Source organism: Thalassophryne amazonica, chromosome 12, assembly GCF_902500255.1.
Source record: "Thalassophryne amazonica chromosome 12, fThaAma1.1, whole genome shotgun sequence".
NCBI lineage: Eukaryota > Metazoa > Chordata > Actinopteri > Batrachoidiformes > Batrachoididae > Thalassophryne > Thalassophryne amazonica.
This window is the reverse complement of record NC_047114.1, coordinates 28,265,893-28,291,223: the sequence shown is the minus strand read 5'-3', so window position 1 is coordinate 28,291,223 and position 25,331 is coordinate 28,265,893. Positions and strand designations below refer to the sequence as shown.

At 41.2% G+C, this 25,331-nt stretch overlaps 1 long non-coding RNA gene across 1 annotated transcript; it reads right to left on the bottom strand.

The window, feature by feature from the left end:
* Positions 1–478: 478 nt before the first annotated feature.
* Positions 479–2,046, bottom strand: LOC117521859. Its single transcript, XR_004564083.1, has 2 exons — positions 1,653–2,046; positions 479–888 (listed from the first exon to the last, which is right to left on the bottom strand). It is a non-coding gene; the product is annotated as an uncharacterized LOC117521859 (long non-coding RNA).
* Positions 2,047–25,331: the final 23,285 nt, after the last annotated feature.

Below are 25,331 nucleotides of genomic sequence, written 5' to 3'. Positions count from 1 at the left end.
AACAGGCTGGTCATTGTTGGGGGTGTCCCACAGCAGCCTATAATCAAGGTTCTTTAAAGTGAGCAATATCTCCATCTGGTGGACGTTTACATTGATGCAGGTACAACAGAGTTTCAACAAGAGCTCTAGAATATAAATAAATGTTAATGGTTGCATATACCATGTTGACACTGCTGCCTACGCCTTTTCGCTTTTGTAGCAAAAAACATTATTACAAGTACTTTGACCATTTTTCAGTAACAACCTGGTCTAAAGTTAAGCACAAAGTTCTGTAATTTGTTGTTTACATGGTGCAGTATTCAGATACGCCTCACATAGGCGGGTTCACAATGTGCATACACTTTATACACAAAGGGATGCTCATTACTGCATCATATGACAATAATAATACCTTTCCCCAAAATATTTAAAATATTTTAAACTTGATTTTAATGGTTGAGCACATGGAAGTGAAGCCAAATGCACCCAGGAAATATAAGACACTTTGCTTGTAACAAATTTACAATTTATTGTTTTTTGAAAACTTATTCCACGATATAACGTGTACATATATATTTAACGCCAAAATGACCAGTGCGGCCCTTCAGACTGCAGTCCAATGTTTCACCAGTGAGCATCAATGAAGTTCTTCACCAGTTCCAATATGACATCTGCTGACATGCAGACAGAAAGTGAAGAGTACCAACATTAAGTGTTCACACATCTCCCACAGCTTTGGGCTGGAACTGACTCACGGTCCAAAGTCTAAGTTAGTCTCTGCAGTTTGCACATGTAGATGGGTCCAAAGTTAGCAGCTAGGTGTGGGAAGACCAGCTCACCCAGGTGGACATCAGGAGCAAAGTGAAAAGTTTTCTTAAACATGTGCGTGAGGCGTCGCAGGCTCACAACCTGGAGGTGAGTTCAATTAGAAAACATGTAGAACAGAAAGGTCAAATTACTTATTTGTCAAGCTCAACTCAGATTCCCAATATTTCATGTGAACTTAAAGTCTTTTTCTTATTTCCAAGGACACAACTACGTTTCAGATTCAGACAACTGTACTGATGCCAAAAAGGGCAATTCTTTTGCAGTTTACCCTGTCCAGTAATCCATAAATCAGGCAAACCAACAATTAAAAAAATAAATAGAAGTCAATAACAGCAGCAAGATTAAAAAAATAGAAAAATAAATCATTTTAAATGTATCAAATCTGTGTACCATTCATTTTTCAAGATGAAACCAAAAATGAAAACCCAGAAAAAACACGCACTCATTTTGTCAATATTTGTGATGTCAATGAGGAGCAGGAGGTGCACAGACACACTCATTTATGTTAACTGACATGGGTAGTCCTGGAGAGAAAAAAAAATTGCGCCTCCTGCTGGTACTGCCATTTCCGGGTCACACAGTTGGGTCAAAAAACAAACAAACAAAAAAACAGGATATGAGCAGTTGTTATCCTTTTTAATTATTATTTTTGATTTGAGCAATAAATAAATAAAATCAAAAAATGGAAAACAAGTCATTATCAGTTTTTTTCATTTTTGTTAAAGAAATGAATATTGATTTATTTATTTTTTTTTCCATTTTTAGTTTCATGTTGAAAAAGGAATGATCCACTGATTGTATCACTTTGTTAAATCTGCACCCTGACAGAGGTTTGTCCCACTGACCTGAACATGGATGTTGTCGTGCTCTTGAGCCAAGTGCACAGCTCGTTGTACCACAGTCTGGTTCTGGATTTTGGACACCGTGCAAGTGCAGTAAAGGATCTGTCCCCCTGGACATGCTGCTTTGATTCCTGCTCTGTACAAACAGGGTTTACATTTTATTTAGCATGTTAAAAAGGCATGCCCTGTAGTAGCTTTAAATCATACAAGCAGTGCTGCACGAGAGGCACAAACGCTTTTGGGGCATGTCCCAGTTCTATTTGCTATTTAGATGTGCAAACCTGGAAACAAATGTGTTGATTTATCCAGTTCAATAGTGACGGTCATTTTGTAGTCTAAACATAATGTCAACCAATCAAGAGTCACCTATCATCATCATCATGTCTAAACCAGAGTATGCCAGGCTCAAAGTGCAGTGGTATTAAGCAGACAAGTAGAAAATAAAGAAAAATAAATTGAAAAATTTAATAATGACCACCAATGGTGCTGTTGTCCAGCAGTCTGCCAGCGGAAATTAGGCTTCTGTTGGGTGAAGAAGAAAAGGTGGAGAGCGTGTCTGGAGGTAGCAACAAAAGAGAAAAATTTGAGGTGTGGAAGAGAGAGTCAGGACTTTCAATACTGGCAGTTTGGGTGGTAAAAAAAAAAGAGAGTTGGTGGTATGATGGAGAGGAGAATGGTAGACATATTGTGTGTACAAGAGACCAAGTGGAAGAGATAAGAGGAGGTGAATCAAAGGAGGATTCAAACTGCTCTATAGCGGGGTGAGTGGGAGGAGAAGCAGTGTGGGAGTAATTCAGAAGGATTAAGTTGAAAATTGAAGGGATGATGATGAACGTCAACAGAGTATATGCTGCACAAGTAGGATGTGAGATGGAGCAGAAAAAAAAAGATTTATGGAGTGAGTCTGATGAGGGAGAAGAGAGTGTACCCAAGGAGGAAACAGTGGTGACTGGAGGAGACTTCAATGGGCATGTTGGTGAAGGGAACAGAGATGATGAGGAGGTGATGGGTAGATATGGTGCCAAGTAGAGGAATGTGAAAGGGCAGGCAGTAGAAGATAAAGGAGGAAGACTACTGTGTGAAATTCAGAGTGGATGTGACACAGGCACTGGATGGAGAAGAAATGATGATGGACGACTAAACAGTAACTGCATATGTGGTGAGGGACACAACGAGGAAGGTACAGGGTGTGACATCTGGACAGGAGGCAAGAAGACAAAGAGACTTGGTGGTGGAATGAAGATGTTCAGGGAAGTACAAGGATAAAGAAGTTGTCAAAAAAGAATGGGCACAGTCAGAGATAAAAAAAAAATAGGAGTACAAGGAGATGTGGCTTAAGGTAAGAGAAAAAGGAATGTCGAGAGCTGTACGTGAAAATCAACACTAAAGATGGAGAAAAGGACTAGTAGCGATTGACCAGACTGAGGGAAAGAGCTGGAAGGGATGTGCAGCAGGTTAGGATGACAAAGGATACAGATGGAAATGAGCTGACAAGCGAGGAGAGTGTTGACAAAGTGGAGGACGTATTTTGAGGAGGTGAAGTAAATGTGACTGAGAGAAGGTTGGATGATGTGGAAAAAGGGGCATCCAGTGTAAAACTTGTGCCAAATCAACATGCACATCCACCTTGGATCTGCTGTGGCGACCCCAAGTGAAAACAAGGTATCAGCCAAAGGGTCTTACTACTTATTAAAATCTTAGAAAGTGACAGGATGTCTGAGGAGTGGAGAAGTGTGGTGGTTGCAGTTTTTACAAACATGGGTATGTGCAGAGCTGCAATAACTGCAGAGGCATAAAGTTGTTCAGCCACAGTATGAAGTAGTAGAACCTAGGCTTAGAAAATAATAGTACCGCAGATACGTTTGCTCCAGCAGTGCTGATGGAGAAGTATAGAGATGGCCAGAAGGAGTTGGATTCGGTTATATATATATATATAGAGAGAGAGGGATAGAGAGAGAGACAGAGAGAGGAGAAGAGAGAGAGAGGAGAGAGAGAGAGAGAGAGAGAGAGAAGAGAGAGAGAAGAAGAGAGGAGAGAGATGTAAGGTAGACTTCTTAAAATAAAAGAATGAGCCTACCTTCCAACTGACAACCAAAAACAATAAATGCTATCACCTTGAAACTCATCTAACTAAATACATACAATGAGGACAAAATGGTTAAACGTAGAATAACATTGATCCACCAATCAAAAGGATTTATTTTGTTTATTCAATATTATGTATCCGCCAACCACCTGCTGGCATTTCTGAGGATGCTGCTGGGAATGATCTTATCATCCCATGCATGATGGAAATTTGGAGCAGGTGCTGCTTTTATCTCATGTTTGGTTTTAAAGTTACATGCTTGTTCCATTTTGCTTTTCATTTAGGAACATGGCAGTTTAAAATCACATTTCTCAACCAGTGTTACATTATGTAAGATACAGTGCATCCAGAAAGTATTCACGTTTTCCACATTTTGTTATCTTACAGTCTTATTCCAAAATAGATTTCAAAATTTAAAAAAAACTTTTTCATGTTGTCATTATGGGGTGTTGTGAGTACAATTTTGAGGTGAAAAAATGAGTGTACTCCATTTTGGAATAAGACTGTAACATAACAAAATGTGGAAAAAGTGAAGCTCTGTAAATACTTTCCAGATACACCGTAGAGCTTAAAATCACCATCACTATCAGCAGTAATGACATCAGACGTGCTTTGCAGAAAACGATAGTCAATATGAAGGCAACATACAGTTGGGAAAGAATTCCAATTAAGATGATGACAAAAACATAGAAGACAGCAAGCAGAAAAAAGAATGAGAACAAGCAGCTCCGCAAACTAAAGAGCTGCAAGGAGACATAAGCTATCCCCAATGAATAAGAAGGCCATTATCCTAAAGAATGACGGCCTGGGGCTGTGATTATGCTGCTATTATATCTTTAACAGCATGGTTTGTCAAACCGCACAGACCTCTCCCAGCCCACCTCCTACACGCACACATGCACACACGCTGCCTCCTCCGACACGTGCCCTTGCTCTTCCCACACTCGGCCTACGTGGTGATGTGACATTGCTCCGCTGTTAACTGAATTGGCTGTGAAAATATATTTCCCTCATACAGCGTGTAAATAAAATGTGCCTAAGGAGCCGCACTGAGCAATTTCTGCAGGTATTGATGAGCGCTCTCCAAAAATCGGATAGTAGGGGATAATGATTTGACCAGATTAGCAGAGTTTATGTGAGTGTAACACTTCACCCTAACCTTGATGTGTTTTATTACACCACAATACGCATGTCCTCAGCCAAGGGCGCGCTGATTGGACTGATAGGATGGAGGTGTGGATATGCAGCACACAAATGTCCTTGTTATCCAGCCGAGGCATCTGTACAGGTACACGGCAGGATTTCCTCCCATGAGGCTTTGGACCAGAGAACATAACACAGTCATCTTGTTCCAAATAGTCTCCGGTTTCTTAACAACCATCCCCCAAACACATGCACACGGTGCGCATCCACGCCTCAGGGTTGAATGGAGATTGGTAGAATGTACTGCTGCAGGGTCAAGTGTGTTGAGGTCTTGATGTCAGATGTTCGCATCTTCAACACTCAGGGCAAATGATTGACCAGTAACACCATAAGCACATATTTACAGGCTCACAGGGATCCCATCCTCTATTTAAGCACGTGATGGCCTGTGCATGTGAGACAGACTGAGCTAGGTTTTTGTTTATTTGTTTTAAAGATCTTTTTTTTACATTAATAAATATGTGCCAAGAAAGAGTCTTCTGCACTTCTGATGTTTTTGCATGTCCATATTGTATATGAATTGTCTCAGAAGATTTTTTTTTTTCCTTGTCTTTGAAACAGTGTAGGGATCGAACAGCAAAAAATGTAGTTCAGTGAGTGAATTAGTCCTTTTCAGCCAGTTTGTGCAGAGAAAATTTTTTAAAACAATAAAGGCTATAATCTTTGAATTAACCAAATTAAAAAAAGAAACATAATGAGGATGAACTGATTACTTTGTTATGAGCATTCACACACCATTTCAAACCCAAAAGCAACTTTCTTTTTCGTATGCAATATTCCGCACGTCATGACGTGGAAGGGGCGGGGGGGGGGGGGGGGGGGGCACAGCCGACAGCCCCTTACATGAGTGTCAGTTGATGACTTGGGTTATGACACCATCCACAAGAGAAACATGATGGCCACTAGGGGGAAATATAAGATTTAATATATAACAGAACGGGACAGCAAAACCCGAATTAAAGATAATGATTGTTAGGAAGGTGATTATCTGACAAAGAACCTGTAGACAAACTCTTGTGTTCATGGAACGAGGCATTAATTACATTACTAATATTTATTACACTAGTGGTTCAGTTTCTCATACTTCTTCTTTCGTGTATCGTCATCATATGTCCAGCATTGTCGTGTAGCCACGCCCTCTTCTCAGGTCCCACTCGGAAAAGGCCTCCCTCTGAAGGTGGTCTGTGCAGGAGACAGGCGGTGATAATGTGGTTGGCAGTCTGCTCAGCCTCCCTGCACTCACACGCTGCGCTGTCTGTTAGTCCCCACTTTTTCATGGACTCTTTGAAGCAGCCGACCCCTGTGCGTAGGCGGTTCAGGAGGGTCCATTGCTGGTGAGGGTAGCAGCCTCTCGCCATAGGCCGGCTGGCACTATTCCTGCTAGGACTGGCAGGTAGAACATGGGGGTGGTTTCAAGCAGCCAGTTATGATCCGGAGGGCATTGTTAATGGCCGTATTGACCTTCTTAACATGTGGGCTTCTGTTCCAGGATGGAGCACAGTACTCAGCTACAGAGAATACAAGAACTTGTGGGAGATACGTAGTACCTTGGCAGAGGCCCCCCAGGTTGTGCCAGCAAGGTGACAGATGAGTGAGACCCTTGCTGTTACTTTGGCACTCACTTCCTCCAGATGTTGCTTGTAGGACAGTGTCCTCTCCAAGCATACACCCAGGTACTTTGGGGCCTGCTGGAACTCCAGGGGTTTGTTGTCCATGGAGATCTCCAGTTTCCTTGTTGCTTCTCTGTTGCAGAGGTGGAATGCTGCCGACACAGTCTTCCCAGCACTGAGCTGCAGGCGCCACCTACGAAGGTAGGCAGTCAGGACATCCATATCCTGGTTGAAGCCCTCTTCGACCGCCTTCCACAATAGTTGGTGTAGCATGATGGCTAGATCATCTGCGTACCCATACCTTCTGGATGTCGTTTCCTTGGTAGCTGTGAGTCAGCTGCTGGTTCAATTTGGCTGTGTATCATTCTCTCCAGGATCTTAAAAGGGACACACAGCAGGGAGATGGTTCTATAGGCCTTGGGGTCATACACAGGTTTGTTGGGTTTCAGGAGGGCTATGACAGCAGCCTGTCGCCACGTCCTTGGGAGCTTGGACCTCTGGAGGCATGTAGAGAAGAATGAGCACAGCCAGGCAGATGTTATTTCGCTCTGGTGGGTCACAAACTCTGGATGTATGTTGTTGGGGCCTGGTGCCTTGCCTTGTTTGAGTTTGGTCATAGCGTCCCTGAGCTCAGCTGGTGTGAAATCTCCTGACAGGTCGGCATTGACGCTGGCCACCCGTTTCTCATACAATTTCACCTGATAACCTACTACAGTGAAATCAATCAATCAATCAATCAATCAATTTTTTTATATAGCGCCAAATCACAACAAACAGTTGCCCCAAGGCGCTTTATATTGTAAGGCAAGGCCATACAATAATTATGTAAAACCCCAACTATGAAATCATAGTAAAATATGAAAAGTGTTTGTTTGTTCCACTATTGCCCCGAGGTGCTTGGGCCAGTTTTCAACAAACTTGCTGTGGGTATGTTGTTTGGCTTCAGAATTGCCCTTAAGGGGTTTGTTTTGTCAAAGGTCAAGGTCATTGGGGTCCAAAGACAAAATAATACTAATAATAAAAAATCACTCAGATGTTCACCAAACTTGCCACACATTCTGTAAGTGGGTTGTGGAATGGCCCATGGGAGATCAAATTTACTAAAGGTCAATCATTAAGGTCGAAGTCATTGGGGTAAAGTTTAAGTTTTTCACTCTGAATTGCATTCAACTTGGCACATATATGAGGGTGGGTTCCAGAATTGCCCGGACAGGTCAATTTTAACCAAAGCTCAATCCTTGGGGTCAAGGTCCTGTCTGCCTCCTCCTCCCTGGTCCTTTTGCCTATTTGTACCAAACTTGATAGGTCAATGAAGGTTGGCCCCAGAACTGTTTTGTTTTGGAAAAGGTCAAAGAATTTGATTTTCAACTTGATTTGGACCAAAGGTGGCACACACTTAGGTGGATTCCAAAAATGTCCTGGCAAAGTCAGGCAAAGGTCATTTTGGTAAAGGTCAAACTCACTGGGGCCAATGTCAGATTGCTGTACCTATTACTGTGTTTCCGTCCACTGGCGCAATTACCTAGTTGTAATCATTTTTCAGTAGTGCTTCAGTTTCCCATGCAATTTTACCTGATCTTGAAACAATTATTGCAATAGTGATTTTTTCATGAAATTTTGCCTCTATTGTAATAATCATCACAATACTGGTGATAATTATTACAATAATTATCAAAAAATTATTACAATATGGGACAAAATTCCAATGCAATTTTGCCCCATATTGTAAGAGTCCCTACATTTCTGGTACAGTTTTGCCCAATAAGTTACCAATTATTACAGCATCAATTACATTTCCCATGCAGTTTTGTCCAGTATTGTAATAATTGTTAGATTATACATATCCCAGCATGCCTTAACCCAGCCACTACACCCTACTATTGAGGTGGGCGCCATTACTGAGGTATTACCTAGATTTACAGAATTAGAGAGTATCTCTCTAGGCATGCTGATGAAACTTGTAACATCAACAAAAGTACAACCTGTTTATTTGATCTTATACCAACAAAACTGTTTAAGGACCTGTGTTCCACCCTTGGGCCGACTGTGCTGGAAATTTTGAATCTTTCTTTAACTTCTGGATCTGTTCCTAAATGTTTCAAATCTGCAATGATTAAACCATTACTTAAGAAACCTAATCTTGACCCTAGTGTATTGAAAATCTATCGACCAATATCAAATCTGTCATTTTGCTCTAAAATTCTGGAAAAAGTGGTGTCACAGCAGCTCGTGGACTATCTTACTGAGAATAATCTCTTTGAGCCACTGCAGTCTGCTTTTAGAAAATATCATTCCACAGAGACAGCTCTCACTAAAGTGATGAATGATCCTTTGCTTGCAATGGATTTGGACACCACTACGGTTCTTGTGCTGTTGGATCTCAGTGTTGCATTTGATACAGTGGATCAAAATCATTTTGGGATTACTGGGAGTGCTCTTGCATGGTTGACGTCATACTTTACCAGTCATTCTCACTGTGTTTTGTACAGTAACACTACCTCTAACCTTAGTGACATGAAATTTGGGGTTCCACAGGGGTCCATCTTAGGCCCCCTGTTTTTCCTCCCTTTATATAGCACCCCTTGGGCACATATCATGGCGTTTTGGGATTACCTTTCACTGCTATGCTGATGATATGCAGTTATACATGCTGATAACTGCTGGTAATCTCATCCACATAAAATCCTTAGATTGCGTAGCATCAGTGAGAAGTTGGATGTCTAGAAACGTCCTACTTTTAAACTCTGATAAGACTGAAATGATGGTTCTTGGTCCAGTAAGACATCAATTTGACCAGTTAACGCTTAGCCAAAGGTTCATGTGTCATACATCACACTGACAAAGTGAGGAGCCTTGGGGTAATTTTTGATCCTACATTGTTGGGAAAGTGTTGTGACACGGACCCACAACAGGGGGCGTAAATGAACGGACAATGGATAAGCCAAAAATATAACAATTTAATGTTGTGGAATGTGCACAACGGAAAACAGACAAATGCAGATTTAGAACAAAGTCAATAATACGAAGGTGACGTGTGGGCAGGCTCGAGGATAGAAGACGTCTGTCCAGAGAAGAGCCGGGTCCCACACGATTTCCACTACCAATGAATCCGGAGCACACCGGAGCCGCCAAGTCCCGAGCCCCAGATGGCATCCGTCTCCGGCTGTCTAATCTGGTACTGCTGGCAGGAAGCACAAACAGGTTACGGTGGGTGTGTGCACACCCAGCAAACAGTTCAGCAAACAGTTCAGTTCCTTCCTGAGGGAAAACCTCCACCTCCAACATAGGAACACAGTTCGTGCAGTGCCTTATGTAATACTTATCAAAGTCTGGAGTGAGGAGTGAAGTATGTCAACTCCTCCACTAACCACAAACTCAGCTACCAGCTGCAAGTATACAAAGGTAACGACTGCAAAAGGTTCAGAAGCAAAACTACGTACGTATGGCACAAAACGGCTGAGCAGTTTACCTGATGAGTAGACTGATATCTCAGCAGGGAGGTGGAGTTGCTGCCTGGCTTTTATGGAAGGTGGTGATGAGACGTTGATGAGTGACAGCTGTCACTCCCGGCTGCTCCCGTGAGGTGGCTGTGCCCTCTCGTGCCTGAAGCCCGCCATTCAGGCAGGACACCCTCTGGTGGTGTACCACCAGAGCAGTACCTCCTCTTCAGCGACCCACACAACACTACAATGTCCTTTGTCCTCCACATTAGAAATATTACAAGGACTGCTTTCTTCCATCAGCGAAATATAGCGAAGATTCATCCCATCCTGTCTATGGCTGATGCTGAGACCCTGATCCATTTGTTTAGGTCTTCTAGATTGGACGACTGCAATGTTCTATTTTCTGGTTTACCGCAGTCCAGCATTAGGGCTCTCCAACTGGTTCAAAATGCTGCAGCCAGACTTTTGACACAAAGCAGAAAGTTCGACCACATTACACCCATTTTGGCATCCCTTCACAGACTGGCACCTCCCTACCTAGCTGACCTAATTAAACCTTACGTACCGGCCCAGGCTTTGCATTCTCAGGGTGCAGGACTACTTTGTATCCCTATATCCCATTATCTCTGGCACTTCCTGACCACACCCATCTCTGGATGGAGCTGCACCTTAAATAGAGACAAAACAGAATTAGGCATGGGAGGTGATGGTCTAGTGGTTAAGGTGTTGGGCTTGAGTCCAAAAGATCATGGGTTCAAATCCCCGCCTGACTGGAAAATCATTATTTATGTTGGAAACCCTTCTGTCTTGTGCACCAACAGCATTTCCTGTATATTTGTTTTGTGAATTGTCTGTAATTTATGTCTGTATAATTTAAGTATTTTTCACATTCTGAGTTAAGTAATGGAATTCATCACCAATTTCATGAAGATTACAGACCTCACAATGACATTTTTTTCCAAACACTAGAACACCGATTTGCATTAATTGGTAGATTATGGTTACCGCTTCTGAATTTAGCAAGGGTAAATTTATCTACATCATTCAGCTCTGATAACAACTAATTTTCAATAACATGATGTTTTAAATAAACAGTAAGTTAAACACAAGACATTATTCTAAGCACTATCATTCCAGTTCTGAATATACATGCCATTTATCCTTAGTTCAATACTCTTTAAACCAGTTAAAATTAATATTTTTAAGTCAAACCATAAATTTGAGTATTAACACTCATCAGTCACTCTTTTAATTTTAATCATCCCTTTGGACATGAACACACCCTGATCATACATTTCTTTGAGTAGACGGAATATAATACTAGATAGTTTATTTTCTTTCTAAAAAATATCATTCTCCTCTCCACAAGATCATCAAGACTATATCTACTCAGTTCCCCATAAACTACACAATTGATTTTATTGAGGTTAAATAAGCTTTTGAAAAAATTCTTGTGGAACATGTTGATTTGATATAATTCAACAAAACCCAAGGATAATGGTAGACATATTTGTGTGCAAGAGATCAAGTGGAAGGGAAGTAAGGCCAGGAGCACAGGCGGTGGGTTCAGGTTGTTTTATCATGGTATGGATAGGAAGAGAAATGGTGTTGCGGTCATTTTAAAGGAAGAGTATGTTAAGAGTATGTTGGAGGTTAAGCGAGTGTTTCATAGGGTGATGAGTGTGAAGTTGGAAATTGAAGGGGTAATGATGAATATCATCAGTGCATATGCCCCACAGGTAGATAGTGAGATGAAGGAGAAAGATTATTTTTTGGAGTGAGTTAGATGAGGAAGAGTGTGCCCAAGTTTGAAAGAGTGGTGACTGGAGCAGACTTCAATGGGCATGTTGGTGAAGGGAGAGAGGTGACGAGGAAGTAATATATGGTATCAAGGACAGGAATGTAGATGGGCAGATGATAATTGATTTTGTAAAAAGGATGAAAATGGCTGTGGTGAATACCTATTTTATGAAAAGGTAGGAGCACAGGGTGACACATAAGAGGAAGGTGCACATAGGTGGACTACATTCTTTGTAGGAGATGCAAGCTAAAAGAAATTGGACACTGTAAGGTGGTGGCAGGGGAGAGTCGAACTAGACAGCATAGGATGGTGGTTTGTAGAATGATTTTTGGGGTGAAGAAGAGGAAGAGAGTCAGAGCTCAACAAAGGATCAGATGGTGGAAGCTGAAGTAGGAAAACTGATGTGTGAAATTCAGTGAGCAGGTGAGACAGGCAGCGGATGAAGGGAAAGAACTTTTGGACAACTGGAAATGTACTGCAGATGTAGTGAGGGAGACAGCTAGGAGGGTCCTAGGTGTGACATCTGGACAATGGAAGGAAGACAAGGAGACTTGGTGGTGGAATGATGTTCAGGAAAGTATGAGGAGAAAGAGGTTGGCAAAAAAAGAATTGGGATATTTGGAGAGATGAAGAAAGTAGACAGTGGGACAGGGATGTGTGGTGTAAGGCAAAAGGAGAAGTGGCAAAAGCCAAGAAAAAGGTATATAGTGAGATGTACAAGAAGTTGAACAGTGAGGACGGAGAAAAAGACTTGCACCATTTGGCCAGCAAAGGGGCCGAGCTGGAAAGGATGTGCAGCAAGTTAGAGCAATAAAGGATACAGATGGTAAAGTACTGACAACTGAGGAGAGTGTGTTGAGAAGGTGGAGGGAATGTTTTGAGGAGCTGATGAATGAAGAAAATGAGAGACAGAAATGTAGAGAGAGTGAATCAGGAAGTGCCAGAGATTAGTAAGGATGAAGTGAGGGCAGCTATGAAGAGGATGAAGAGTGGAAAGGTGGTTGGTCCAGATGACATTCAATTGGAGGCATGGAAACGTTTAGGAGAGATGGCAGTGGAGTTTCTAAACAGATTGTTTAACCCTCTGGGGCCGCCGCCGCCGCCGTATACGACGGCTAAGACCAAGCTTTACTAAATTATAAATAACTTTTTAATGATATGAGATAGAAACTTACTCTTTTTTTTTTTGCTGAAAAGTTAACTCCACGGACTTTCAAGCCAGCCATCGGACATCTTTGTACTCCTCATAGAAGCTGTGTGATGATGCGCAATGTGAGTGTCCAATTGGAATTGGTTCACCGTCACATGGTTTTCCAAAATCCAATCGTAGGGCAGAGTTTACCACACCCATCTCTGGATGGAGCTGCACCTTAAACAGAGACAAAACAGAATCAGGCATGGGAGGTGATGGTCTAGTGGTTAAGGTGTTGGGCTTGAGTCCAGAAGATCATGGTTCAATCCTCGCCTGACTGGAAATCACTAAGGGCACTTGGGGCAAAGCCTTTAGTCCCCCTATTGCTCCCGGTGTGTAGTGAGTGCCTTGTATGGCAGCACCCTGACATCGGGGTGAATGTGAGGCATAATTGTAAAGTGCTTTGAGCATCTGCTGCAGATGGAAAAGCATTATATAAATGCAGTCCATTTACCATTTCCATTTATTTACCTCAGAGATCGTTTTCAGCAGTGATATGTTACTAGTTGAATAGCCCCCTGGGTGCTCCAATGAGTACATACTATTCCAATGCGCCCTGCGCCATTACGCACAGCAAAAGTGAAAGCAGATGGAGCAGACGGAGAGCCTCTGATGACAATCTCACATGCTCAAACAAGAGTGTGTAACTATCAGGATTGCTCCACTAGTTTGCATGTGAATGTTACTGGATAACTCTGTTGCTTTCCTCGGCATAAAGCACTGTTTACCATATCAAAATAACAAAATGCATAGACCATTTTGTATATATTGTTCAAAATGTGCATTTGTGTTTATTGTTTGAACCTTTTTGTTGTACAGTCTTTCACACAAGACCTCAAATTGCCTTATAAAGTGTCAAAACAGGTGTTTATATAGTTGCTGTGTGTTTTGAATAAATGTGTGTGAAATTATTTTTTGCTTTAGTTTTTCCTTTCTTAATACTGATTGTAAATCTTTCTTACACTTATAAAACACAACAAAACATATATATTCTGAAGCACAGGTTGTCCTGAAAAAGAGACAGCAGGGAGAGCTGTTAACAGTAATAATAAAACATTTATGCCAGGCAAGTGAACTGTCCAAAAAATGCCCTCAGACCCCAGAGGGTTATAAAATCTTGGAAAGAAGAGCATGCCTGAGGAGTGGAGACAAAGTGGGCTGGTTCCTATTTTGAAGACCAAGAGCTGCAGTAACCTACAGAGGCATTAAGCTGATCAGCCACCAACATGATGTTATGGGAAAGAGTGGTAGAAGTTGGCTTAGAAACGTGCCGTATTCCAGCAACTCAAAGCTCTCTCAAAGAGCCCCTAACTTAGCCTAAAATTTCCTGGCAAAAAATCTTAGCCTAAGAGTGAGCCGGCATCTGTCTGAGAGCAACTCTGAGCAAGGAAGGGAACAGAAACTCCTGTCTTAGTAAGGAGGCGGGATTAACCCCGTTGCTAGGTATGACATAGTCCTCTAAGATCTGTGATTGGTTGTCACGGAATTGGAGGAGAAATAAAAAACAAACGTGCTCCATCCTCCTAGTCGTGAATGGACAGTAAAATCACCAATCTATAAGCTGAATTGCATTAAGGGCCCCATTATAAATAACACACAAAAGACGTAGAACCTGGAAGAAAATCTGCAAAACCAAACATGAAATGGCGAACCACAAACCATTGTGCATGTGCCTGAACAGTGTGAGCAGCTGGAACGTATTGGGTTGATATAAATAATAAATAAAAGGGGACGCATACAGAACCCCGCGGTTAATTAAAAAATAAATGCCACTCACTGGATTCAAACCTGCAATTTACAAAAGCTCTGATTACCAGATGGAAACTTTGCCACTGCGCTACAATCACTGTCTTATAACAGGAGCGTGAAATGACTAAAATCAACAATGACATAAACGTTTTGTTTTTTAAGAAAAAAGCGCAGTGATAACTGACCAAATGGCTTTGTTACGGCGTATTTCTTCCGATACGTGACTGAAAGTGCCGTATTTGTCACACTGTTGGCTTGTCATATAGTCCTGCGGTGCGCCGCTCACAGGACACGTGTTGGGCCAGGCCTACACAAGTGTCCGGCCCGACACGTGTGTCCTGTCAGACCGACGTGACCTTCAGATCATCTGCTGCGTGTCCAGATGAACTGACGGTCAGCTGGGACAGCCTGTCAATGTACACGTTGTGTCGGGCTCTCTAGCCCGTCGCAAAAGCGACAAATGTTTTAATGTATTTCCACAAGGACAGCAGCACACACTACGTGTGTCCATCAAAACACGGTGTGTTCTGCAGGCTGTGATGTCCAGGACCAGAGATGTCAACAGCTGCCTGCTGTTGGCAGCTAGCCACGCCCCGTCCATTCCCTAAGATGGTAATTGTGAGGATAACTTGTTATGATGATGAAACTCAGCAAAATTAAAAGAATTGTTACACAACTTGGAAAATGTTGTAACGTACCTCATTTACATGCCGAATATCTATATATTAAAAGCATGCATGCGTGAGTTTTAGTACATTTCATTGTGAGTACATAATATAATTGTAACTACATTAAAAATACATGCATGACACAAGAAAGTGAAAACACTTATTTCAATTGTGGGCATTTAAAATCAAATGACAAAATAGAAGTAATAATAAAAAATATTAACAATATTAATAATACCGATGATGATAATAATAAAATAATGATAATATTAACAGTGTATATATGATAACAAAAACCTAAACAATTTATAGATACATTAACACAGTAAATTAACATAAAATAATACATAGATCAAGCCCGGTAGCGTATTACTGACTCACTGTCATCCTACATACAGAGAATATCTCTGCTTCCTCTTTGTCTTTTCCTCCATCTCCTCTGCTTAAGATACTCTTCGGCTTGTTCAAGGTCCTCCTCCTTACTCTTACCAGTTTGTGCACCTTAGGAGCTCTCTTAAGGCCTAAGGGACTTTGCGGACAACTTTCATCTTACCAAGGGAAAATTCTAAGAATGTCTAAGAATTCGAAGAATTCAAAGATTTTTCTTAGAATAACGTCACTTGGAGCTATTTCTAGCCTTAGGCTGCTTTGTGAATATGGGTCCAGGTGAAGATCTGTGAGCAGCAATATGGTTTTGTACCAAGAAACCAGCACCAAAGATGTAATGTTTGCTCTGCAAGTACTGATGGAGAAGTAGAGAGATGGCCAGAAAGCGTTATATTGTGTGTTGTGGATTTAGAGAAAGCTTATGACAGGGTACCAAGAGAAGAGTTGTGGTACTGTATGAGGAAGTCTAGAGTAGCAGAGAAGTATGTGAGGGTACTGCAGGACAATGTACAAGGATAGTGTGACAGATTCATTCAGGGTGGAGGTGGGTTTACACCAAGCATCAGCTCTTAGTCCTTGCTTGTTTGCAATGACAGATGGACAGGTTGACATCAGACAGGAGTCTCCATGGACTATGATGTTTGCAGATGACATTATGATCTGTAGTGAGAGTAGAGAGCAGGGTTGAGTCTAGCCTGGAATGTGGAGATATGCTCTGGAGAACGTAGAATGAAGTCAGTAGGAGGCAAGGACTGAGTACATGTGTGTGAATAAGAAGGAGCCCAGTGGAAAAGTGTAGTTACAAGGAGTAGAGGTGGTGAAAGTAGATGAGTTTAAATACTTGGGGTTAACCATCCAAAGTAATGGAGTGTGTGGTGGAGAGATGAAGAAGAGAGTCAGGCAGAGGGAGAAAGGTGGCAGGAGTGATTGTGAAGAATAACAGCAAGAGTGAAGGGAACTCAGCCACATGGGGTGTGCAGCCAATACATTCTGAGTGCTGGTCCCAAGCCCAGATAAATGAGGAAGGTTGCGTCAGGAAGGGCATCTGGCGTAAACCAAGCCAACCCAACTATGCAGACTAAGAATCGAATTTCCATACCGGATCGGTCGAGGCCCGGGTTAACAACGTCCGCCACCAGTGCTGTTGCCCAACAGGGTGCCGGTGGAAATTGGGCTACTGTTGGGTGAAGACGATGAAGAAGAGGAGGAGAACATTTCCACAAACAGCGGGAGAAGAAGAAACTAGAAGGGTGGAAATGAGAGTAGGGACTTTGAATGTTGGTAGTATGACTGGTAAAGAGAGAGAGCTGGCTGATATGATGGAGAGGAGAAAGGTCGACATATTGTGTGTGCAAGAGACCAAGTGGAAGGGAAGTAAGAGCAGGAGCATCGGTGGTGGGTACAAGTTGTTGTACCATGGTGAGGACAGGAAGAGAAATGGTGTTGGGTCATTTTAAAGGAAGAGTATGTTAAAAGTGTGTTGGAGGTCAAGCAAGTGTCTGACAGGGTGATGAGTGTGAAGTTGGAAATTGAAGGGGTGATGATGAATATCATCAGTGCATATGCCCCACAGGTATGTGTGAGATGAAGGAGGAACAAGATTTATGGAGTGTGTTAGATGAGGTGGTGGAGAGTGTTCCCAAGCATGAAAGAGTGGTGATAGGAGCAGACTTCAATGGGCATGTTGGTGAAGGGAACAGAGGTGATGAGGAAGTAATGGGTAGATATGGTATCAAGGATAGGAATGGGGAAGGACAGATGGTAGTTGATTTTGCAAAAAGGATGGAAATGGCTGTGGTGAATACCTACTTTAAGAAAAGGGAGGAGCAGAGGGTAACATAAGAGTGGAGGAAGGTGCACACAGGTGGACTACATTCTTTATAGGAGATGCAAGCTAAAAGAAATCAGAGAGTGTAAGGTGGTGGCAGGAGAGAGTTTACTTAAAAATTGTGGCAACAAAGTGACACATAATATAATTGAAGATTTCAAATTCTACAATTTTGATTAAAAAATACTGAATATATTAACTAAACCTAAACAACAAATTAAGTACATGTTAATAAAAGTAACAGTTGAAATATGTGAAATTTTGTAATAGCTCGCTAAATGATGAGTTATATTGCCAAAAAATATTTAGTAAAACCTCGTCAATTTCACAAGGAAACCTGATTCCTATTTACCATGTATCTGAGCAAAAATAATTTAGATTTACTATATATCTGGAGGATATCTGCACCTGACTGTCTTCTCCTCCCGCGAGTGACCATGATTCTCTGGAAGCACTCCAACAAAAAAAAAAGATTTCCTCTGGTATGGCGGTCACACGATGTCGCAGCCCAGTGAGATACTACTGCAGCCTTAGTGCAGAAAATTCCTGGTTCAAGGCCATCCGTGCCCATTTTTCACAGAATGTAAAGTTGTGTAAAACCTGTGCCAAAATCAACATGCAGATTCACCTCGGATCGGCTGTGGTGACCCTAGTCTAACTAGCGTTAATGTTACCAAACGTTAATGTTCCTAGTGTAATGTTCCCAAATGCTTATTGAGTGCTGTTAGAAGGAAAGGTGATGTAACACAGTGGTAAACATACCAATGTCCCAGCTTTTTTGAAACATGTTGCAAGCATCTATTTCAAAATGAGCAAATATTTGCACAAAAACAATAAAGTTTATCAGTTTAAACATTAAATATCTTGTCTTTGTGGTGTATTCAATTGAATATAGTTTGAAGAGGATTTGCAAATCATTGTATTCTGTTTTTATTTACATTTCACACAACGTCCCAACTTCACTGGAATTGGGATTGTAGAGCATTTAGACAGACATGAGTCATGTAATAGTGTGATGATGTGACACTGTGACTCTCCATAACTAACAGAACCACAAACTCTGCTCTCTATGTGAAAATTCTATAGGAGAACGTTGTCACTCAAAGATCTGAAGCTCAAGCATAGTATGGTACAGAGATCAAATCCTCAAAATTCTATTACTTTAGTTCAATTATCATGACTATTTGGGAAAGTATAGTAAATATGCTAAAATAAAGACAATCAGGTGGACAAAGCCTTCTATCACCAATGAAACAATGTAGTTTATCCTTTATAATTCAAGTCAGGCTATTCAGATTTCTGCTTTTCCCAGAGTGTGTTACAAATGTAAATGTTATACCATGAATTTGATGGGAAAAGTGTGAAGGAATTTACAGCCTTGGTCTTTGCAGTATCTGCAGCTTTGACGCTACATCTCCCTTGGAGCAAACTCCCATACAAAAATCACAGTGTACCATTCAATCAGTGGCTTTTTCCTCCCTCCTCTCCATGGTTCTTTTAAAGGTTTTAACCATGGCAAGAATGAAAAGTGCCAGCGTTAGAAACCTCAGCCTATTCAAGAGGTGACAGGGTCTGCCAGAATATGATCCTAATCCTGTTTCCAGCATTCTTTTAGCCCACTGGCATCGCCATTCCACTGCATATCCTCTGAGCTGTCAAGCCCAGGAAAATCCCTCTAATAGTGCATTGCCCAGATACACATCAAAGCCCTCCTGGAAACCACTGCAAGCAATCTAATGGGGAGGAAAACCCAACGATACGCCACAAATAAAGAGATCCACAAGTACAATCCACAATAGATACAAGAAACAAAATAAAGAAATTAATACATTTGTTGAAAGTATGTAAAGCTAAAAAAAAACACAAAGTGTCCAACAAACATCTTAACTACCTTTGTCATTCTTTACATTGAATTTGTTTTTATTAATAAAGATGCAGAACAGAGATGGAGGTTTGTGCAAAGAAAAGAAAAGTGTGAAATCAAAAGGCGAACAACAGGTGGCTAAACTGTGTATCCTGGGCCACCCTCCTTTAGTTCCACTTCATCTTGCATTTTCTTTGTGTCCCTTTTCTTCTTAAACACACTGAGTGCTATCTCACCCCTCCCTGGATAATCTTCTTAGTGAGAAGAAAACCCCCATTCTCCCGCTTCTTAATCTGGCTGCAGCCTAAACCTGTGGTTGCATTTCCAACGTGGGCCTCACTAAACAAAACGGGAGTGTTCCTATCCCATCTGTGGAGTCTGATACGCCGTGCAGTGTCAGCGAATACTGCAAGAACACAGCCAAAACACACCCAGCCCAATTTCATTCTGAAGGCAACCAAGTCATACATTTTAAACAAAATCACTGTGTACATACAGGTGTTGACATAAATTTACCTACACTTTGGCTAAAAACTACACTAGAGGAGGTGATAGTCTAGTGATTAAGTGTTGGGCTTGAGACCAGAGGATCCTCGGTTCAAATCCCAGCCTGACCGGAAAATCAGTAGTGCCCTTGGGCAAGGGCCTTAATCCCCTAGTTGCTCCTGGTGTGTAGTGGGCCCCTTGCATGGCAGCAGCTCACATCGAGGTGAATGTGAGGCAGTATTGTTGTAAAGCACTTTGAGCGTCTGATGCAGATGGAAAAGTGCTATATAAATGCAGTCTTTACCATTTTACTATCAAACTCAATTTCATCCAACTACACCTTTTCCATTTGATCAAACAATGTGTGTACTAAGTCAGTTAGAATGTCTGTTTTAGTTCCATATACGATTAGTTTAAAAGAGTTATTCCAGTTTTATTTCACTGTCTGACTGTTATTTTTTTGTCGATCAAAAGTTGACTAAATTGAATCCCTCTTTAAATAGCAAAGAAGATTCCAGACAATTCCAGAAATTGATGGAATTACTAAGTGGCATAATTCAGGGTAAATTAGGGAACCTTTGGCTATATTTAAGGACCTAACTGTGAACCAGTACCTTCTTGCTTTTAAGGACAGAAGCCACATATCGGACCTGAGGCCCACCGATGTTAGTGCAGCCCGGTCTCACAGGTTTTTTTTTCCCCGTGCCCCCATCAGCTCGCTTTTCGGGAGTTTTTTATTTTGCTATTTATAATCTTCCCCTTCTCCTAACTCAACCATAAACATAGCATAAGTGTGTGCCCTGCCAAAACGTTAACCTTGACTCCTCTAGCCCCCCTCTTCACCACACATTTTGTGCCCCATCATGAAATGAATTCATGTCCCCGTTATAAAAAACACCCCATTTTCATTTCTCGTTTTCACTTTTCATTTCATTTATTTATTACAAATGAGAATCACAATAGAAATAAAAAATGCACATACATACATACATAATATATATACACACACACACACTTATTTGTGATGTATTTGTACATCACAAATAAGACATTTGTGATGTACAAAATATCTTATTTTGCTTATGATTCCTATTGACTTAGTTATTTTTCTACAAACATGTTCAATATGTTCTTTCCAACACAATTCGTCATCCATCCATACACCCAAAAAACATGTAGAGGAGACCCTTGATATTTCTTTGTTGTCTATGTAAATTTTAATTTGATCATGATTTATTTATTGCAAGCAAATATCATAAAATTAGACTTTTTTATATTTAATGATAATTTATTAACTTTGAACCACATTGAATAATTCAAGAGATCATTATTTAAACTTTTAACCAAACCATCTATATCTTTGCTGGAAATAAAAAGGTTAGTATCATCAGCAAACAGCAATGGAAATGTTGCAGTAGAAACAGATGCAAAACTGTTGACATAAAAGTGGTCCCAAAATCAAACCTTGAGGAACTCCACAGTCTATAGAATTAATTTCAGATTCCAAATTCAGAAGAACATACTGTTTTCTCTCTAATAAATAATTACTAAGCCATTTATGGACAGTTGCTTTAAATCCATATTTATGTAACTTAGAAAGCAAAATTTCATGATTTACTGTATCAAACGCTTTCGAAAGGTCTAAAAACACACCAATTCCAAATTCACTGTTGTCTAAAACTGCATGAATTCTATCCATCAGTTCAATCAGGGCCATATATATTGAATGATTTTTTCCGAAATCCATATTGATAGTTATATAAAATTGAATTCTTAAGCAAATGATCATTTAATCTGTTATAAACAAGTTTCTCCAGAATCTTTGAAAAACATGGCAAAACTGAAATAGGCCGATAATTTGAAAAAGATGCTGGGTCACCTTTTTTAAACAATGGTATGAACAACGGTATGAACAACCCCTTCATACTCCCGTCACGAACCCATAGATTAATGTACGTTTTGTAACCCCATCCCATGAACTGCTGTCAGACTGGGTTGGTTAGTGCGCAACCCCGGATACCACAGCATGAATTAAATGAGTCTACGACTTCCACTGGATGGAGACTCCAGTCCAAACCAGGTTACTTTCTCAGCCAAGGCTGGTGCCCATTGACAGCTGGGCGAACTAAAACAGTGGAGAAGTGTCCGATCTGAGAATACAGGCAGGTGGTGTGACCCAAGCCCTCTGAGCTACCTGCTCTGCATGGTTTTAAGAGTATGGGACAGAAAAATAAAATATTAAGCAAAGGCTTTCAGAGCACAATTTATGGTCTCCACGTCAGGGTTGATTCAATTGATCAGGCTCATTGGATCCTTCCTTTCCTTCATGTACATTTCCCCACATCTTTCGCGGCACCGTGTGACGGTTCACTGAAATCTACAAAGCAGCTTAGGAGGAGTTGTACTTAATATCATACAGTATGATTCACCACTTAACCACAAATGCCTCATGAATTATCTTCCCTTGAAGATGTCTGACCTCACATGCATACCTTCACATGGTGTGCTACCACTGTGTGACGTTTTACTGAAATCCACTAACACTTGAGGAGGGCATTTCCCTGGAACCCCCACGGACAGACGGACAGTGACATTCCTGCAATCCCTCCAAATACTTGTTTGTAATATTCATCGCCTCTGTGCGACACAGGCTTCCAGACAGACACACAATCGCACAGCACTTCACTGGCTGACTCAGTAATAAAGCAACCAGCAAATCGAATCTGCAGACTGAAAGAATAAAGAGTAAGTCATCACTAACGGTCTGCCGTCTCCTGAGTGTTAAAACATGCAAATTTATGTAAGAACCCACAGCAAACACATATTTACAATACGTTTAGGTAATCACAAGATAAGCGAAGAGGCATTCAAGGCCCCCGGAGATGAAAGCAGTCAAAACAAAAATACTTTTTATGTGTCATTAATTCCCTCTGCATTCCCTGGTACATCCCCCTTTTACAGCAGTAATACAGTAATCACTCACAATCGCACAGAAAATTATCTGCACTCATCTGTGGAACAACAAAGCGACGGGCAGAAAAGCAGACGTCCTGCTGTAGTTGTGTGCTGCCGCTTTAATGTTCATGTGGGAGCCGCATGGCTGCCGTCCCTCCCTGCACGGGGACGGGAGTCAGCGCTGCTCCCGGAGCAGCTTAATGACAGCGAGAGATGTGGATGACACCGTCGCACGCTCCGCTCGTTAGACACACACGCACCTTTTTTCACGCTACATTGCCTGGCCAGTGCAACAGAGGGGGTCACGGGCGGTGTGACGCTACACATTAGGCTGTGAGGAAACACTTCACCTTAGAGCGATGTCAATGCAAAACCGAGACAATCCGCGTGCTCTAATGAAAGTTGGAGAGATTCGGATGCGAGAAGCCAAGCGGTCAAATAAGTCATTACAGACCTATTGGCTGCTCTCACTTGCCTTATATCACATTACCAGGCAAAGCCATCAAACCCAATGAAGAACCGCAGAAGCTATTTTCACAGCAGCAGCTAATTATGCGACCGTTGATACCTACCTATAAAAACTTGTGCTTGTGGCGCTTTCTACACACAGGTTTTTATAGGTAGGTATCTAAAAGATCAACCAGATGAGATCTGATTCAATTCATACTTTTACACACATCTGTAGCGCCCTCTGGTGGGCAGAGACAGCCTTGGAGGTCTCCAATCTTTATTGCTACATACTACAAGGCACAATAAAACTACATTATAGCTACACTGTGTAGGATTTAGGATTTATGTGCAGAAATAACCTCCTGTTCATTAGTGTGTAATCACCTGCAACCACAAATCTACATGTTTTCCTTAACTTAGAATGAGGCCTTCATATCAACACAGGCGCAGGCTGCAACTGAACTGACAGCTCAGTGCTGATTGTCTTGGAAAATCACACTTTTAGTATTACTCATAATAATTATAATAGCTACTTACAGTAGTGTTCAGAATAATAGTGCTATGTGACTAAAATGATTAATCCAGGTTTTGAGTATATTTCTTATTGTTACATGGGAAACAAGGTACCAGCAGATTCAGTAGATTCTCACAAATCCAACAAGACCAAGCATTCATGATATGCACACTCTTAAGGCTATGAAATTGGGCTATTAGTAAAAAAGTAGAAAAGGGGTGTTCACAATAATAGTAGTGTGGCCTTCAGTCAGTGAGTTTGTCAATTTTGTGGAACAAACAGGTGTGAATCAGGTGTCCCCTATTTAAGGATGAAGTCAGCACCTGTTGAACATGCTTTTCTCTTTGAAAGCCTGAGGAAAATGGGACGTTCAAGACATTGTTTAGAAGAACAGCGTAGTCTGAATAAAAAGTTGATTGGAGAGGGGAAAACATACGCAGGTGCAAAACATTTTAGGCTGTTCATCTGCAATGATCTCCAATGCTTTAAAATGGGCAAAAAAAAAACAAAAAAAAAACAGAGACGCATGGAAGTAAACGGAAAACAACCATCAAAATGGATAGAAGAATAACCAGAATGGCAAAGGCTCACCCATTGATCAGCTCCAGGATGATCAAAGACAGTCTGGAGTTACCTGTAAGTGCTGTGACAGTTAGATGCCTGTGTGAAGTTAATTTATTTGCAAGAATCCCCCGCAAAGTCCGTCTGTTAAATAAAAGACGTGCAGAAGAGGTTACAATTTGCCAAAGAACACATCAACTGGCCTAAAGAGAAATGGAGGAATATTTTGTGGACTGATGAGAGTAAAATTGTTCTTTTTGGGTCCAAGGGCAGCAGACAGTTTGTGAGACGACCCCCGAACTCTGAATTCAAGCCATAGTTCACAGTGAAGACAGTGAAGCATGGTGGTGCAAGCATCATGATATGGGCATGTTTCTCCTACTATGGTGTTGGGCCTATATATCGCATACCAGGTATCATGGATCAGTTTGGATATGTCAAAATACTTGAAGAGGTCATGTTGCCTTATGCTGAAGAGGACATGCCCTTGAAATGGGTGTTTCAACAAGACAATGACCCCAAGCACACTAGTAAACGAACAAAATCTTGGTTCCAAACCAACAAAATTAATGCCTCGCAGATGTGAAGAAATCATGAAAAACTGTGGTTATATAACTAAATACTAGTTTAGTGATTCACAGGATTGTTAAAAAAGCAGTTTGAACATAATAGTTTGAGTTTGTAGCGTCAACAGCAGATGCTACTATTATTGTGAACACCCCCTTTTCTACTTTTTTTTACTAACAGCCCAATTTCATAGCCTTAAGAGTGTGCATATCATGAATGCTTGGTCTTGTTGGATTTGTGAGAATCTACTGAATCTACTGGTACCTTGTTTTCCATGTAAAAATATGAAATATACTCAAAACCTGGATTCATCTTTTT